Source organism: Pseudochaenichthys georgianus, chromosome 2 (assembly GCF_902827115.2).
Source record: "Pseudochaenichthys georgianus chromosome 2, fPseGeo1.2, whole genome shotgun sequence".
In the NCBI taxonomy this organism is placed as follows: Eukaryota; Metazoa; Chordata; class Actinopteri; order Perciformes; family Channichthyidae; genus Pseudochaenichthys; species Pseudochaenichthys georgianus.
In genome coordinates, this window is record NC_047504.1 from 5,407,756 (window position 1) to 5,424,637 (window position 16,882).

The following is a 16,882-nucleotide window of genomic DNA, read 5'->3' on the forward strand; positions in this document are numbered from 1 at the left end:
CCATCACCTGATGTCTCTGCCTGTACACCGATTTGATACACGGAGCAGCTATTAAGGGGTGTCACCCTACCCTCCCCCTTATCCTGTCACTCTGAGCCGTTTGATCCCCACTAATCATATGATGTATTTAAATATACACCCTCAAAAGGTAGGGTAAGCTGTTTTCTAAAAATAAGCACCACAATATGTTATTAGAACATCTGGCTACTTATAGTTCACTGCAGAAGTACGCAAATGTAGCATACATCAGATCAAGCCAAGCAATAATGGGATTTTTTTTAAATGTCATCATTGGCAGTCCGAGTTTTTTCCAACATGGCAACCCTTTGACCCACGGTGTCCAACAACGACAGGGTTTATCTACGGAACAGGCAAAGGGCTGACACGAGACGAAGGACGAAGGACGAAGGACGACACAATCAAGAGTGGAAGCAATTATAGCAGCAGATGAATGCCCGTGGTGGCAGAATAACGTGTTCCACAATCAGGCATACATTCTGAGCTGCATGCATGGATGCCCCCCCGGCCCGAGGCGTGGAGATAATTGCACACAGGCAGTGATTGTAGTGTGAGCATTCCTCTTGTAGCTGTGACTCACTGACAGCATCTCATCACAAACAATACACAGGGCTAATCAGAAAAGGAGCACACATTCACTTGGTTGCCATGATGTGCAGAGTGACTGTAATTCAAGTACAAACAGGTGGGAGGAAAGATGCTGAGGATGTAGGAAGTGAAAGTATATGGTGTTTCGTCTATCTGCTATCAACACATTTAATGGAGTGCCACAGTGACGCGTCCTAAAACCCGGATGTAAACTCCTTCCGGTTCCTTCCACAAAAACGCAATGCTATTCCTCCATAGGATTTAGGAAAATAGCTGGAAATAAGGTGGTTGAGACACATTGAAGAGACGGACACGTTTTGTTCAGCCGGATAATCTCCACATGTCTACCCTACTGTCATCATCAGAAATCTAATCGCCAGAAGCTAAATGCTAACGGTATGCTATAAACGAACTACAGCAGGGTCGCTGCTTCAACGTCACGCCAACTTAAGATCCATATTCAAACATACAGATTGTAAATTGAAGTTAATTAAATCAAGAACAGGGCAAACTAACTTTACGTGTTCGGCGTAATGACGTAAAACGGCCTCAACAACTTCTGTAGTCCTATTCAGCCACTTGGTAACAACCATCGTTTTTCAGACACGTCCACTCTTCAGAAATCACCAGCGAGGTCACTGCTGATGGATTTAATGTCGTAGAACAAAACGTCTCTTCAATGTGTCTCAACCACAGACCTTAGTTCCAGCTATCTTCCTAAACCCTACAGAGAGACTGCATCGCTTTTTGTGGAAGGAACCGGAAGTGGTAACATGCTACCTTACTTGCGGGTTTTAGGACGCGTCACCGTGGCGCTCTACATCGTATTAACGTAAGCCCGTCACAGCTTTAAAATGCGTACATTAAGATCACTCCATGTTTTTATGATCATATTGTCTGGTTCACATTTGGATTTAGCATTGAGTTAAGTATTCCGTGTTATTTCTGTAAACTTTCACTTTTAAAAAGATAAACTTTACCGTTGGGATTATTTGGAGTGCAAACTTTGTAGATACTAAGTGAAGATGATTATCTCTCCGACTGACTGTTTCTAAATTCCATGACACGACGTTGCTTATCTTCAGATCAGTCAATCAGGGATGAGACGTTTGACTTCGTAGCGGTCTGCCATCACGCACTCTTCTGGTGATTTCAGACATTAAAGGGAAGTTTAACAGCAAAAACAGCCTCCCCACTAAATCCAATACCAATCCCCGTCTGTTCTGTATTCAAGCAGTAATCACAACGTACATCTGAGGCTGAAGGGAGTGTCCTTATTTGGTCAACTTTTTAAACATCAATGACTTTACTGAGGGCTTCTTTAACCAAAACTATGAGTAAATATGTTTGTTGACACATTCTCTTCAATAAAAAGAAAGCCACAGCCCAAATCACCTCTATCTATCTCCGGCAAACTCATTTCCACCACAGAATCACTCACATTTCTTGGCACTCACATAAGCAATAACCTCAAATGGAAGACCAACACAGACCACATCTACACAAAAGCCAACCAAAGGCTATTCTTTCTGCGGCAGCTCAAGAAATACAGAGTGAGGAAACATCTCCTAATCCAGTTCTACACAGCCATCATCCAAAGCATCCTCACATCATCCATCACCGTCTGGTACAGCAGTTCAGACCACCTCTCCCGGAATAAACTTCAACGTATCATCAATAAAGCATCAAAAATCACCGGCAGTCCCCTTCCATCACTCGAATCACTTCACCACCAACGAACCGTCACAAGGGCAAAGAAAATCATTTCTGACCCCTCCCACCCAGGTCACCATGTCGTCCAACTTCTGCCCTCAGGGAGGCGCTACAGGTCACTGTCCGCTAAAACCGCTCGCTTCAAAAGCAGCTTCTTCCCCTTTGCAATACGGACACTAAATGGACTCTACATAACCCAATGAACAATAACAACCCACCACACCTTGAACTTTATGGTATGTCTTTGCCCTGTGCTGTGTGTTGTACTTTTTATTGTCTGTTTATTGTATGTTGAATTGTATGGAACAAGCTGTAATACTCTGCACTGAACACAAATTAAAGATTCTAATCTAATGAGAAGGACGATGTTTGACTAAAAGACAAAATGGCCGGTATGGCTAAAATGTTCTACAATCTGTTGAGTGAGAGAAAGTCATTTGACACGGCAGTAAGACTCAAACAACGAAATAGATGGAACAAAACCATTTTGAGTCGTACCTAAGAGTTGACTTAAACTGAACTAAAAACGTTTAGTTGGGGTTCGCTAAAGCTGGGAATTATACAAATGTAACTTAAGCTAACAGAGTAATCCCAGGGTTAGGGTTAGACGACGTTTCTCCTCCATACTTTGCAGAGCACTTTGTTAGTTCGTCACCACACTGAAGAACTGAAACAGACGCGCCAGATTTAGGCAAGTGAAAAAGAGGTATTTCTTTATGAGACAACGTGCCGACAAGCTAGCAGACGAGTTCTTCTACACCTCCACCAGCAGTCTGACACTGGGTTTTATTCAAAGGTGTGTGTGCGCAGATACACGCTGCTGTCCCATGTTTTTAATTAACAGGTTATGTATTTATATAGTCTTTTGTATGCATACATACAAGCAGTACTATAATGTATAGAGCAGAAGATACGCATCAGGAAGTCCCCCTTGCTATTGTATTTTTCATTGTGATGAAATGACGGGGTGAGCTATTTCTCTTTAGCTCAAGAGTGCGTCTCAATTGCACACTGATTGGATCCTTTCAGAATGGCTGAAAACAAATAATTATAGAAGTTAATTTTTTGAATAAATGATGCAATGATTTAGTATGCCCGGAGTGAATAACACGGAGCCAAAGTTGTCAATATGCAAAACAACGGGCATGTGTGTTCTGTAATAAGCTGCGGTTTGTACGGTTCGAGAAAAGCAATCGTGGAAGAAAATACCAAGCAAAGTGATTGTTTAGCTGGTGGGTGGGTGTGGGTTTGTGTGTGTGTGTGTGTGTGTGTGCGTGCGGTTCGGATCCTTTCTAAGGGGACTGATTAGCGGCAACATCTTGTGCCAGGCTACAGTTATCAGTAGTGATTTCAGCCAGCTATCTATATTCATGTATGCATGGAGCGAGCGTGGAGGATGAGTGGTGTGCAAAACAGAATATTTGTCTTCACAGGGTCTCTCTCAGTATGCACCCCTCACTGCCGCCGTCTCCTCAGTCATCTTTCTCTTTGCTGTTTCACTTCAATATTGTGAGATATAGCGTTTTGTGAATTGTTGTTTTCTGTTGTGTGGGATCTCAGACTGAAAGGAGAGCATTGTTGTTTTGGGGGTTTTGATGCTAATCTGCAGCCACCCTCCGTTCAGATTCTTACTATGATTACTAAGTGAGTGAGTGGGGGAGAGCAGAGCACGCTGCTGGGCATTACACATGTCCCCTCTCTCTATTACGTGCCATATTTTTGATGTTGGTTTGGAAATGGAAAAACAACAAAACAATGCCTTCAGGATGTATTTAGGTTATGTGGTGGCGCGAGTGAAGGAGGGAGCTGCTGGATGATCTGGCATTATTGTGATCACCTTTTTAAAAAAGGACAGTCCTGTCTGTGGGACGTGTTTGAATACGTTCTAATGTTAGGGAAGACACAAAGTGCCGTTTGACAGAATTTACGTTTGACAGGTTTTTGGTGCTAACCTATGTGCAGCTGGGACACCTTTTCTCAGGGCTTGTTTTTTTGGCTTGAAGCCCACACATAAGAGGCTTCTCAATACTCAAATGTCCCCTCCTCAACTCCTCGGTCCTCCGGTAGTGACCCGGAAACGAATTTCAGAGCGCCATTTTGAAGGACGTCTTATTTCTCTAAATGCACTCCGAGGACCGAGGATCGAGCGTCGAGGAGGCTCTCTGGAGGAGCTCTAACCGAGGATACACTGATGGTTCCTCCACGGCTCCTCCGCGGATGCATTTCCGGGAACGGTGGAGGCGTGACGCACGGCCGGACTTATCTCAGCCAATGACAGCTCTGCATGCATCCCCTGGATATTATTTTAGAAACTGCTCTCATCGCAACGCGATGTTTACAGTGAGAACAGCTGTGAGGCCCGTGCAGAAAGCAGAGCAGTGTGTATAATATATATCACTCAGTAGAACAGACCTACTCTCTTTATTTGCTTTAGTTTAGTAGATATATACAAACAAAGAGTCCATATTTTTCTAAGAACATTTAGTGCTTCACATAATAAAATACACAACGGCTGTAGCCTGATTATGCTTTAGGAGCTGTAGGTGTGTGTGGTAAGGCAAGGCAAGGCAAGTTTATTTATATAGCACTTTTCGACGCAGGGTAATTCAAAGTGCTTTACAAAAAAGAAATGAAAGACATTAAGCATTAAAAAAGAAAAGCTAATAAAATAAACATTAAGGAAAAATACATGGATAAAAGTTACAGTGCAGTCTAAAATATGAATTTAGACAGACTTTCTTCACCATATTTTGCTCGCATGACATCCACAATCGGACCCTCAGGAGGCTGTACACACCCCCTCCCCTGCTTTGCTTCCATAACAAAGTCTTTAAAGTGTTACCAAAACACTATTTTTCATCCGTCGATGCCAGATATTCCAAATATCTCTGCTTTCGAGCAGTCCCTCTCATAAATGTCATGGAGTTTAATTACGTTTAAACATTACAAGAAAAAGTACATGGATAAAAGTTACAGTGCAGTTTAAGATATGAAAAGTTCAATTAAAAGCAGCGACAAAAAGAAAAGTCTTCAGCCTGGATTTGAAAGTAGTCAGAGTTGCAGCGGACCTGCAGGTTTCTGGGAGTTTGTTCCAGATATTTGGAGCATAATAACTGAACGCTGCTTCTCCATGTTTAGTTCTGACTCTGGGGACAGAAAGCTGACCAGTCCCTGAAGACCTGAGAGATCTGGATGGTTCATAATTTAGCAGGAGGTCAGAAATGTATTTTGGGCCTAAACCATTCAGTGCTTTATAAACCAGCAGCAGTATTTTGAAATCTATTCTTGGACACACAGGAAGCCAGTGTAAAGACTTCAGAACAGGAGTGATGTGATCCACTTTCTTAGTGTTAGTGAAGACTCGAGCAGCGGCGTTCTGAATCAGCTGCAGCTTTCTAATAGATTTTTTAGTGAGACCTGAGAAGACACCTTTGCAGTAGTCGAGTCTACTGAAGATAAAAGCATGGACAAGTTTTTCCAAATCCTGCTGTGACATCTTTTAATCCTAGATATGTTCTTTAGGTGATACTAGCCTGATTTAGTAACTGTTTTAATGTGACTGTTGAAACTCAGGTCAGAGTCCATGACTACACCTACACCTACACACTGCCTGGTAGGCAGTGTGTAGGTGTGTGTGTGGTACAGTGTGTAGGTGTGTGTGTGGTACAGTGTCGGTGCGTGTTGTACAGTGTGTAGGTGTGTGTGTGGTAGGCTACAGTGTGTAGGTGCGTGTTGTACAGTGTGTAGGTGTGTGTTGTACAGTGCGCAGATGCGGCGGACAGACAGGTCTCAGTTGGTTTGGTGTCCTCTGCTTACTTTGAATACTTGCAAATACAACTTTTGGCCCGTAATTTCAATTCCCCATTTCAGCGACCAGAGAGAGGGGGGGGGGGGGGATATATCCAGTCTCTGATTGTGTTACGTTATTATGAGAGTGCTCTCATACTTTAAATTGCATATATTTATATAAATATATTTGTGTGTGTGTGTCCGCATCTGTAGCCTGGTATTGTCTCATTATACCGCACTCTCAATGAATTCAAGGTAAATATGTGGGGGAACAATGTTCAGCTGATCTAACAGAGATTATAAAATATGACAAAACACCCGACAGCTGATGCAGCTGTTGCCACGTAATAATGAACGGACGTCGCTTTAATATGACCGCTCAGAGGAGAGGAGTTCTCATTTCTTTAAACGTCTGCTGCTTCCCCTCCTCTCTCCTCGGTCCTCCGCTCGCATCTCCTGTGGGCGGGACTAAGTCTCGAGGAGGGGAGTCGAGGAGGGGAGTCGAGGAGGGGACATTTAAGAATTGAGAAGCCTCTATAGAAAACCACATGTGGTAAATCAGGTATACTCTACTGTGCAGCTGTCGTCATGGTTCCTATACATCCTGCACCAACACCGAGGACGGCCCTGGCACAACGCTTCATGCTTATGCACTGCCGCATTTTGAAACAAGGAACATTAGCATCTTAACCCGTCGCTGAATGTGGATTTAAGAAATATACACACTATGGGTTAATGAATATATTCAGAAGATAGTAACATATCTTATAAATACAAGATTTGATCAAAACACCTGCAGGCAAGAAAGGCTTCAAATTTAAATATTACTCCTCATAATCACCACTACGCCAGTTAGGTGGCACTGGTATGACCAATAGCGTGGAGTTGAATCAGATTGTATGCCAACCAGCAGGACCTCAGTCAGCAACGTACATTTTTCATAATGACACTGGCATCAACAAAGAAGCCTTCATTATTAAACCAGAGCCGACTAGGTCACAGAACTAAATACATTAGTAATAAGAAACATGACAACGTGATTAATGTGATATTTGTGTTTGAATTAATTAACGGAGCCTCTATTGTCTCAATTTACGGCCAAACTATGGCTGCCGCCGTGCTTTTTGTTTACTCAGAATGTCTTTCATGCATTGATGTAAGGCATTAAAAAAGGCTTGGCAACAGGTAACACCAGTCCCTCTCTGCTGAGACAAATGGCGAGGTTTGGCACACGGGTCAGGTCCAATATTTGGCTAAATATCGAACCGTTTTGAGCCCTTCTATACCAGACTACTCCTAATTACCCCTTGCTTCTAGCTCGTTTGCAAACTGCCATCACTCCGGTCCGCAGAGACGTATTAAAGGGGAAATCGGCACCTTAAGTGTGAACTCCTGGCTCCGCAATAGCCGCTCATGCCGCTGTAGTTAATTCACCACCCTGCCTCGGTGGAGCAGCAGCTCAGAAAAATGAGTCTGGATCAGAGAGGTACGCCAAGTCTCCCATTGCTCTCATTAAGACACGAAGTGATGATGACAGTAATGACGGTGAATGTAAAAGTGAGCTGAATGGACACAGACGGGTGAGGCATTGGAGGAAACAGCTGGTGGATGTCAGCCGGAGCAGATGATTACATGAAAACACAGAGGGTCGCAATCAGTGGTTCTCACTCTTATTACTTGTTGCTATACATACACCGTACTTTTCGGACTATAAAGCGCACCTGCATATGAGCCGCAGCAGCTAAATTGTCCGTCTGTCTTGCTCTCGTTCTTATGGAAGCCCATTTCCGCCACTTGAAAAAAATAAAATCCCCATAAAAAGTCATAATTATGAGATAAAAAAGTCGAAATAATGAGATAAAAAGTCGTAATTATGAGATAAGAAGTGCGCATGCGCTGCAGTGGCGCTGTCTTTAAAGGTCCCTTCATCACCTTGCTGCTCTCCACCATGCAAACAGCATCTATCTAGTCCTAAATAAGGTAACTATTACAGGTGACTTTTGTAAATGTTAGATGTTACATATAGCCTATATTGCAGCTAAACTACAACAATGCAGTTCATAGCTTTGACATTACCTGTTATGAATATAATATATATGCCTATAGTTTTGTGGTAACGTTCACGCCACTAATGACAATAGTGTAGGCATACTGCTGCTGTGAGTTGCTCTAACTCTAACCCGTGAACGTTACCACACAACTATAGGCATATATATTATATATATATTATATTCATAACAGGTAATGTCAAAGCTATAAACTGCATTGTTGTAGTTTAGCTGCAATATAGGCTATATGTAACATCTAACATTTACAAAAGTCACCTGTAATAGTTACCTTATTTAGGACTAGATAGACGCTGTTTGCATGAAGGGACCTTTGAAGACAGCGCCACTGCAGCGCATGCGCACTTCTTATCTCATAATTATGACTTTTTATCTCATTATGACTTTTTATCTCATAATTTCGACTTTCTTATCTCATAATTATGACTTTTCATGGGGATTTTATTTTTTTCAAGTGGCGGAAATGGGCTTCCATACGTTCTGTCTCTCGGTTCCACTTTTACTTTGGCGCGCGACCTGTCTCACTCTTTTCCGGCCTCCAGCTTTTCCCGCTGGAGCGCGCCGCTTAAAGGTGGCGGGCGCGGACCGGTCATAGAGCCCGTAGAGTTAAAGGTGGTTAATTTGACCTGTAAAATCCATAGATTTAGGAGGTTCCCTAGTGGCCGTTAGCTGTACAAAAATATGGGGGGGAAAGTCGCGACTTATAGTCCGAAAAGTACGGTACTCACAACAACACACTTTGCTATAAACTGAATGCAGGATTTTGGCTTTCCTGAGTTGATATGCTCATGGTTGATTGCTTTGGATAAAGGCATCAGCTAAATAAAAAAAAACATCAATGAATCAATGAAATGTTATTTAATTTGTACCTACAGTAATATCACTAAATAAACATTTGGGGGACTTTACAATCTATCCAGCATACTACACCCTCGGTCATTATACCCGCGCAGGAAACTAATGAAACTCACTTTACTATCTTGAAAGAATAAGAACATTTCAAAAATATTCACAGACGCTGAAACGACCAAATGTTGCCGAAAGAAGAACACCCAAGCAGCCATTGGGACAGCCTGCACCAGTGAAGTGTGTGAGAGTGCATTTCACAGTCAAATCACTCCGTTCGATGACGGCTTGTCCTCAGGCAAAAGCCCATATAGCAAAATGGATGCTGGAATCTTTTATTGATAACTTGCTGTTGTTGACGACAGCCAAGCAGTATGCCAATACTGCTTGGAATGGCAACACGGAGGCTTTGTAGAAAATGTGATGTTTGGAACAAAACAGCCAAATGATCATGGGCCCAGCGAGAGGGAGGAAAGCAACAGTCGTAACTGAACACAATACGACACTCACTCTGCATCCAAATGGCTCCACGAGCAGCACCGGGGCCATTAGAGAGAGAGCTGCCCCTCCCTGGCTCTCAGGCATCTTTGGCTTTATTAATGGGCTTAACTCCTCACTGTGCCGCGTAGCAGCAGTGCTGATGTATCCCAGGAGCCGACATCGCAATAAAATGAACTGCCATTGTTTCCTCGCCCGACTGTACAAATTGCCTCATCAATGCCGCAACATGGGTCCTCCACCTCGAGCCATTCATCAGCAGGAGAGTCGTAGGCGCCGCCACAGAATGCCTTTGCATCTTTTCCAAAGCTGAGAAAAGCATCAGGCTGACAAGTGTTGTTGTTTACCTCGGCAGACGGAAGAATGAAGAGCCAGTGTGTCTTCGAGGCCACAGACGTCTGAATAGACTCCACTCGGATGTCCTGGTACTGTGTTTTATTCAAATGCTATGGCTTGTGTTTCAGGCTGGGAGTGACAGGTCAGTGTTAGTCCCTGACCTGTGAGGCAACGACAGAGACTCGCAGCTGACTCGTGTCTGCATTAGTCACGCCGTTGTTCCCGATGACATTCCGCGATGGAAATCTCTCCGCCGCCGCCGCCTTCACCCTAAATGTGGAACGGATCCATAAATGAACGGCACCACTTTGAGGATAAATGGGACGTTCTGCGGGCTGAATACTAATGGCCGTGTTAACCTTTGCCAACAAAGTTCCATTGACATTCACTCTTCAAAGGGGAGCGAGGAATAAGGGCTTTCTGTAATTTCCACTTACACCCAACTGTTCTTTTGGTAATTTCCCCCCCCTTCTGTTCACTTTTTAGTTTCTAATTGCGTTGAGGGTTGCGAGGACTCTTGGATTTCATTAAATTAGCAGAAATTGATTTAATTCCAGACGCCCATGTGGAGCATGATTGTGCTATTTTTTGCATGTGTGAGATCTAATTGCTCGTGCGAGTGGAGGTCTAGACATGCAGTCGTTCTTCTTCAGTACTAATAAAGCAGGCGACAAGATTAGTTTTAGATTCTATGATTTCCAAGCTGCAGAGAGGGTTATGCAAAAAGCTTGAGACACAACAGGGTTTGAGCTGCTCTTACAGAACGGAGGAAAACAAACATGCTATCCCCTGAGTGGTGGCCTGTGTGCTCCGTTAACCCCAGAACACCACGGCCAGACGGGCAACAAATCAAACTCGAAGGCCGAGTCCTCCAAAACTAATGAAAGGCTCACACACGCCAGCGTCTGTCATTTAGCCTATTAGGGACTGAAACGCTGATAATGCCTTAAAGTCAATGAATCCCCCTCAGTCTGAGTGAGCAGGGAACTTACTCAGAGAAAGACTCCCAACTGTACAGCGAAGGAGGATATGGAAACTGCACAATGAAACTATTTCACTTTAAGATTTGTCCATCAACACAAAAATAATCCCCGACGGAATGTTCTTTTTCAGTCTTTAAAATAGACTTCCTGCTTTTCTCAACTTCATATTGTATTAAAGTGATATCTGACAAAACAAACCATCCAAAGACATCGCCTTTGATCCAGGAATCGTGGATAGACTTTTTAGACATAACCGAGCACGATAGCCTGTTGTGTTTACTCGTCCCAGATCTATTGATATGTGGAAGGATAGCAGCGAGCCTCACTTATACGTGGGCGAAATAATCACATGCTGCTATTAAATGTATGCCATGCATTTTCAAACTTCCATCACTGCTCTCAACATGAGTCCAAGTGAAAGAGAAGCCGTGTTATTCTCTCGGTAACACGCTGGATATAAGCTATACCCAGGATCATCCTCTCACGCCCAGGGATCAATCATTATCAAACCACGGTTGCTTCGTGAAAACAATATAAACATGTAACCAAAGCAGGAAACTGTTGACAACAAGATGGAATTGTTGCCCAGTGATTTCTTTGTCTTCGTGGCAAAAGACTACCTTTAGCTCTGAAGCCTCAGATTGAATAAACCACGGAGGGCACGGCTGTGTCAAGCGAGCTTTCCCAAAAGGCTTCTACATCCTTCCCCCAAAGAAGATTTATTCTGTGAGCCTCAGCCTCTAAATCCCGGCTGCCAATCCAGCTCCAATCCCTCTCTCTCACCGAGAGCCGTTCCCACCAATTTACTGAATGTAAACCGTGATGTCACACAGTGTGCACTTGCGAGATTTATGTGCGCGCTTGATTGCTGTCCGTTTCTCATAATGACGACAGGTGTTGCCCACGGTGCGCGGCTCGTCTCCGTGGGGCCCGTCGTGGGCTCACCTCCATTAGCCCAGTGTTGGGAACCAGCCAGGGAGAGGAAGAGTAATGGCGTGTGCATGCCAGTGTCTCACTTCAGTAAACACGGAGAAATGCAAATGGGCGTCGGCGTGATAACACACGGTGACCTCGTGCCTGACAAAACTCGTACAGACACGTTGAATTACAAGAGGTAGCAAATGATGTTGCTCAGCCTAATGTCAGACTTATTTAAGAACCCGACTGTCACATAATCTTTTCTATCCAATTGATCAAATGTCAAATTCCCCTGAAAATGCCGCTTCAAAAATAACCTCAAATGAAATCTTTAAATGGAGCGTTTCCGACACAGAGGGGTTGGAGATGAACTTAACAATGCTGTCAGACAGAAGCCAATATGGTGACTGACACTAGCTGCAGCCGCATTAAGCCGCGCTTTTTATTACTTCCGAGAGTTACAGTGTAAAGAGTATTAGAAAAGCATAGACTGGAGATTATGCCACTAATCTGTTTCGTCATTGATTATTAAAAGGGCCGATCTGTAATCCAGAAGCACGCAGAGCGATGGCTCTGTGCTGAACAGCTTCTGTCATGATACAAAGAGTTACGAGCTGGGGTTGTTGATAATAAGTCTGTGATTCAGACTTTGATGCAAATGTACATTTTAGTCAGAAAGCCTATTATCCTATCCTGGAATAAAGGCAATAACGTATTAGTGACATTTAAAACATGCCGTAGGGTTTATGGAAACATCAGACTGTTGTGGTTGCAACAAGTATATTGATTGGACTGAAAAGTAACACTTTTATATTTGATTCAGTAAAAGTCCAATGACATATAAAGCGGTATTTTCACTAGCCTGGGTGAAAAGTGTGAGAAAAGAATAATAATAAACAGACAAAAAATAATTATAATAAGTTCAAAGCAGTCAAGAGAATAAATCAGAGATAATTCGAAGACAAATACATTAAATAAGTCAAATGTTTCAAATGGGACCTTTTGAAAAGCCTATTCTCAGTGGAATGCCCCGAGCAGACAGGAACAGCTGCTCTAGAGGTGTGAACGTACAAGCAGGGGTGTAAGTGGAGATACTGTAAGGTCGATCATGTAAGAAAGGGCAGTGATTTAAAAACAAGCAATAACATTTTAAAATCGATCGTGAACACCATCTGTAACCAGCGCACCAAGGGGGCTCGTACCTAGGAAGGATCTAAGAACAAAGGAGAGTTCGTGCTTTGATAAATGACAGAAATCTGGCCTATAGACACCGGATCGATGAGATACACACAAAGAAGTCGAGGGCAATAATGGAACCGTGAGAAGCCCCACAGGTGGCGCAGGATCGTGGCCTAATTCTTTTTTGAAAACGTTCCATTTCTGTTCCTCAAGTCGACACGCCATTCTGATAACGCGGCACAACCTCCAGCTTTAGACATCTTAAAAAGGGAGACCGTTGATCAGCAGGGAGATCGCTCATTAATAATAGACTGAACCATAACTTAGTTGGCAAAGTTATGACATCCAAGGCAGTTTATACTAGGGATGGGAACGATTAATCGAATATTAAAATATTTGAAATTATTCAGGATTTCGAATAATTATTCATGTATTCGAATTATTCAATCAATTCCACTGAGCAGCTGTAAAATCTGTCTTCCATAAAAAAAAACACAATGATGTATAGCTTTAAGAGCTAGTTATCCATTAAAAGGACAGAGCTCTTCTAGGATGTATTCTCCTTGTTAAGAAGACAGGCTTACAATGGCTGCCTGTGAAGGAGGAGGAAATCCCTGTCACAATTCATGTCGCGCTACTCGTCAGCGGCCTATGTCCTTATGGCATCGGCCTATCATCTGCTGGAGTCACCTCTGGACGCCAACGTCTGAAACCTGGCATCCGTCTTTGCTCCCCTGACCAATCCGTCCCTTTTCATTTGTCCACATTCATGTCCCAGCTTCCATTTGTTCCTCGTCTGCTGACTGCCAGGAAGACGTAACTATCTCGTCGGAGAATCATGCCAGAAGACTGCTCAGGGCTCGGCTTCTTTTCCTCAGACAGGAAGCCGGGGGACAGATTAGGCTAACCGCAATTACAGGGGAACAGCGGAGGGGAGGATTCTGTTCGTGTGCTGTGGACCTCGGCTAACCCCTCTGTGCACCTGTCCCTCCTGGGCTCATGTACTCCTCTCAATTAGTGAGCATCCTATATTGCACCTGAGCACCACTCACCAGTCTGTAAGCCCTTTCCCTCGCAGTCGATGGCAAACATCCAACAGCAGAGCAAAGAAGGCCTTTGTATCTCCCTCTCTCAAAGCCTCTAGCTACGACTGTCTTTCCTCCCGACCTCTCAGATATATATAAGACTGCAAACAGATATCAAAAATAGATTCTCCGAAGGATTCTTGAAAAACACAAACTCTCAGCTTGCAACTTTCTGTGAAGCTTGCGACAGGTGACCGAGTTGAAAGCTGCGAAGAAGATAAGGACGACTTCAATTCAGTGTGACTGCCAATCTAAAAAAAAAAAGTGACATTTTTGAACATCCCTGTTGACCCTCAATCAGTGTATGACAATGGCCTTTTCTGAGATACAAATGACAGGCTGACTGCTGAGCGTTAAGAACAGGAACAAATAAAAACGCTTAAGTAGCCTACCCCTTATGTGGGTCTCGAGGGACTGACTCTCTATCACGAAACACCATGAAGACCCCGTGAAATGGAAGAAAACACAAAGTGCAGATAACACAAGCGGAGCGTAAATCCACTACAGCAGGAAGCCAGAGGGGATCTATGGACAAGGGAGATGACTTGCAGTTACGCTATGGGGCGTTTAAGTCCTTTTGTGCTCCCCGTAAAAAGAAAATACGACCCCCCCCACTCAGTCTGTTTTGTGCTGAGTTTGTGATTTTACTTCTTTTGTTGGAGGATTGATTTCAGAAGCATGTGGCCAGGGCTGTGAGCCACAGATACTGTATGCGCACACTGCTGTGTACATATTAAATGATTTGCTCGTGGAGATGAATAACAAGTAAAATTGTTTTCGAAAACCTTATCCTATTCAGTTACCTTGAAAATAAATAATTTAGTGAAGGAATATTCTGTAAGAAGAAAAGACCTCAACACGTTTTCTGCTCATGATTAACTGTTCAGTTTATATTCAAGTCCACAGGATACTACCTGGCGCCTTACCAAGCCTCCAAATACAAGATCACAGTGAAACGGGTTTTTACTGAACACCCATGGGCTATTACAATGAGCAACAAAACGCGGCAGTTAAAAGACTTGTACATCTCCATAAAACCACAGGTGAAAGATAACTACTGAGCCAGAGAGCGTGGTAAAAAAGAGCATAAACAAGCCACGATGAACCTTGAAAAATATGGAGCATAAAATGATGTGTAACAGAAGTCAATAGAATGAACAAGTGAGAGTTTAAAGGGATCGTAAAACGGCTATTGCATAATATTAGACACACAAAGACATTTCATTTAGAACATAAACAAACTCAACACAGGTTCAGGTGGATAGTTCCATAGCTGAGGTGTTGAGCTGAAGGTTAGAACGTGGAAATAGTGAAGAGTGAGGTATGAGTCTGGACTTAAAGGGGACCTATCATGATGTCTTTTATACATAAACATGTGTCCCCGGTGTGTCGGGGAACTCACGCAGCGTCAGAAAATAAAACCCTCTCTCTTTTCCTCCGTGCCCAAATCTCTAAAAACGGGGAACAACAGAGCTGATCCAGATTTGTGTCCGATATGACGTAATATCGGAAATGTAGGCTGGCTTTACACCCACGGCCCAATCAGAAACGTTGCTATCAGAAACAATGCCCGACTGTTTTGGACGTAATATGGTCGGTGTTTACATCAGCATCGCTAACACTCAGAGCTAACCTGTACTGGAGAGCATGTATGTGAAGAAGCAGGAAGTAAAAAGGAACTCACCTTGTGGTATAACCGGCAAGAGAGAAAGCCTTTGAGCTCCAGACTGTTTCAGAGAGAATCCTTGATAATCCATGATATGGCGTTTCATCACGGCAGCATTTAGTTTAGACAGTAGCTGCCGGGTCCCGCAGGAGCTCAGACCCCTCCTTTTTTTTTAATTCATTTTTATTTTTTAAAGCTTTATACCCCAAATCAGCACTTTTGAAACAGGAAGTGAAATAGCTCGAAGATGAGAAGACGTTTGGGCCAAGTACTGATCCCTGAGGAACACCACAAACAAATAGGGTTTGAAAGTGGGTTAACCACAACAGAAAGGTATGTATGGGGTTAAGTCAGTGATTTATTGTCAGAACCAAGCTCAGGTGTCAAACTCAAGGCCCGCTGACCAAATCCAGCCTGCCGTGTAACTTTATGTGGCCCGCAAGAGCTTGCAAAGTCTATCATTACGTTATTATACGGTAATATGCTGCATTATAGAAGTTAATTGTCTATAAACGGAGAACATGTGACACCATCATTTGAGTGAGCATCCTCAAGGAGCCTAGATAATATCACATCTAGTATACATTCAAAAGGTCTCTCATTTGAGGCACACATTTCATTCAACTGCAGGCATGGGTCTTCTATTCAATTTCTTTGATTCATGGAAAGTCATTATGAAGCATTAGCATATTACTTTTGTGACATATTGTGCATTTACGTTTTGTATGCGTCAAAACACAAAGATATTCCCTCACATTTTAATTAACGACAGATTTCCCTTGACGTGCTTTAAGCTACGTTCATTGGATTCAGTAATAGGGCTGGGAATATAGTCCACCAAAACGGAGCATTCCTAGCCGGCTCAGAAAACTGTGGAGCAGAATTCCTCTGAATAACGTGGCACGGAAAGCTGCTGAACAACAGGCGAGGATCGGCAGCTGGTCGAGACTGCTCGGCTACGCGCTGTTAGCACATACTGCCGACCTGTTATTATAGAGTCCTGGCTGTTCTCATCAGCATTCATTCCGGGGAGCACCTGCTGCCGAGGTGGATGCTCCGCCAGTTATTGGATTGCTAATCTCTTCCTGGGAGGCCTTTTCAGCCAGGCGGACAGACGAGGGTGGAAAAGGCAATAAGCCGTCTACGGGGAGCAGCTGGTGATAAACTTGAGTGAGATGACAGCACTATGAGGAGGGC

At 43.4% G+C, this 16,882-nt stretch overlaps 1 protein-coding gene across 2 annotated transcripts in view; it reads right to left on the reverse strand.

The window, feature by feature from the left end:
• LOC117460568 (beta-1,3-galactosyltransferase 1-like) overlaps positions 1-16,882 on the reverse strand; it is a 103,257-nt gene that overhangs the window by 75,622 nt on the left and 10,753 nt on the right. The window lies entirely within an intron of this gene.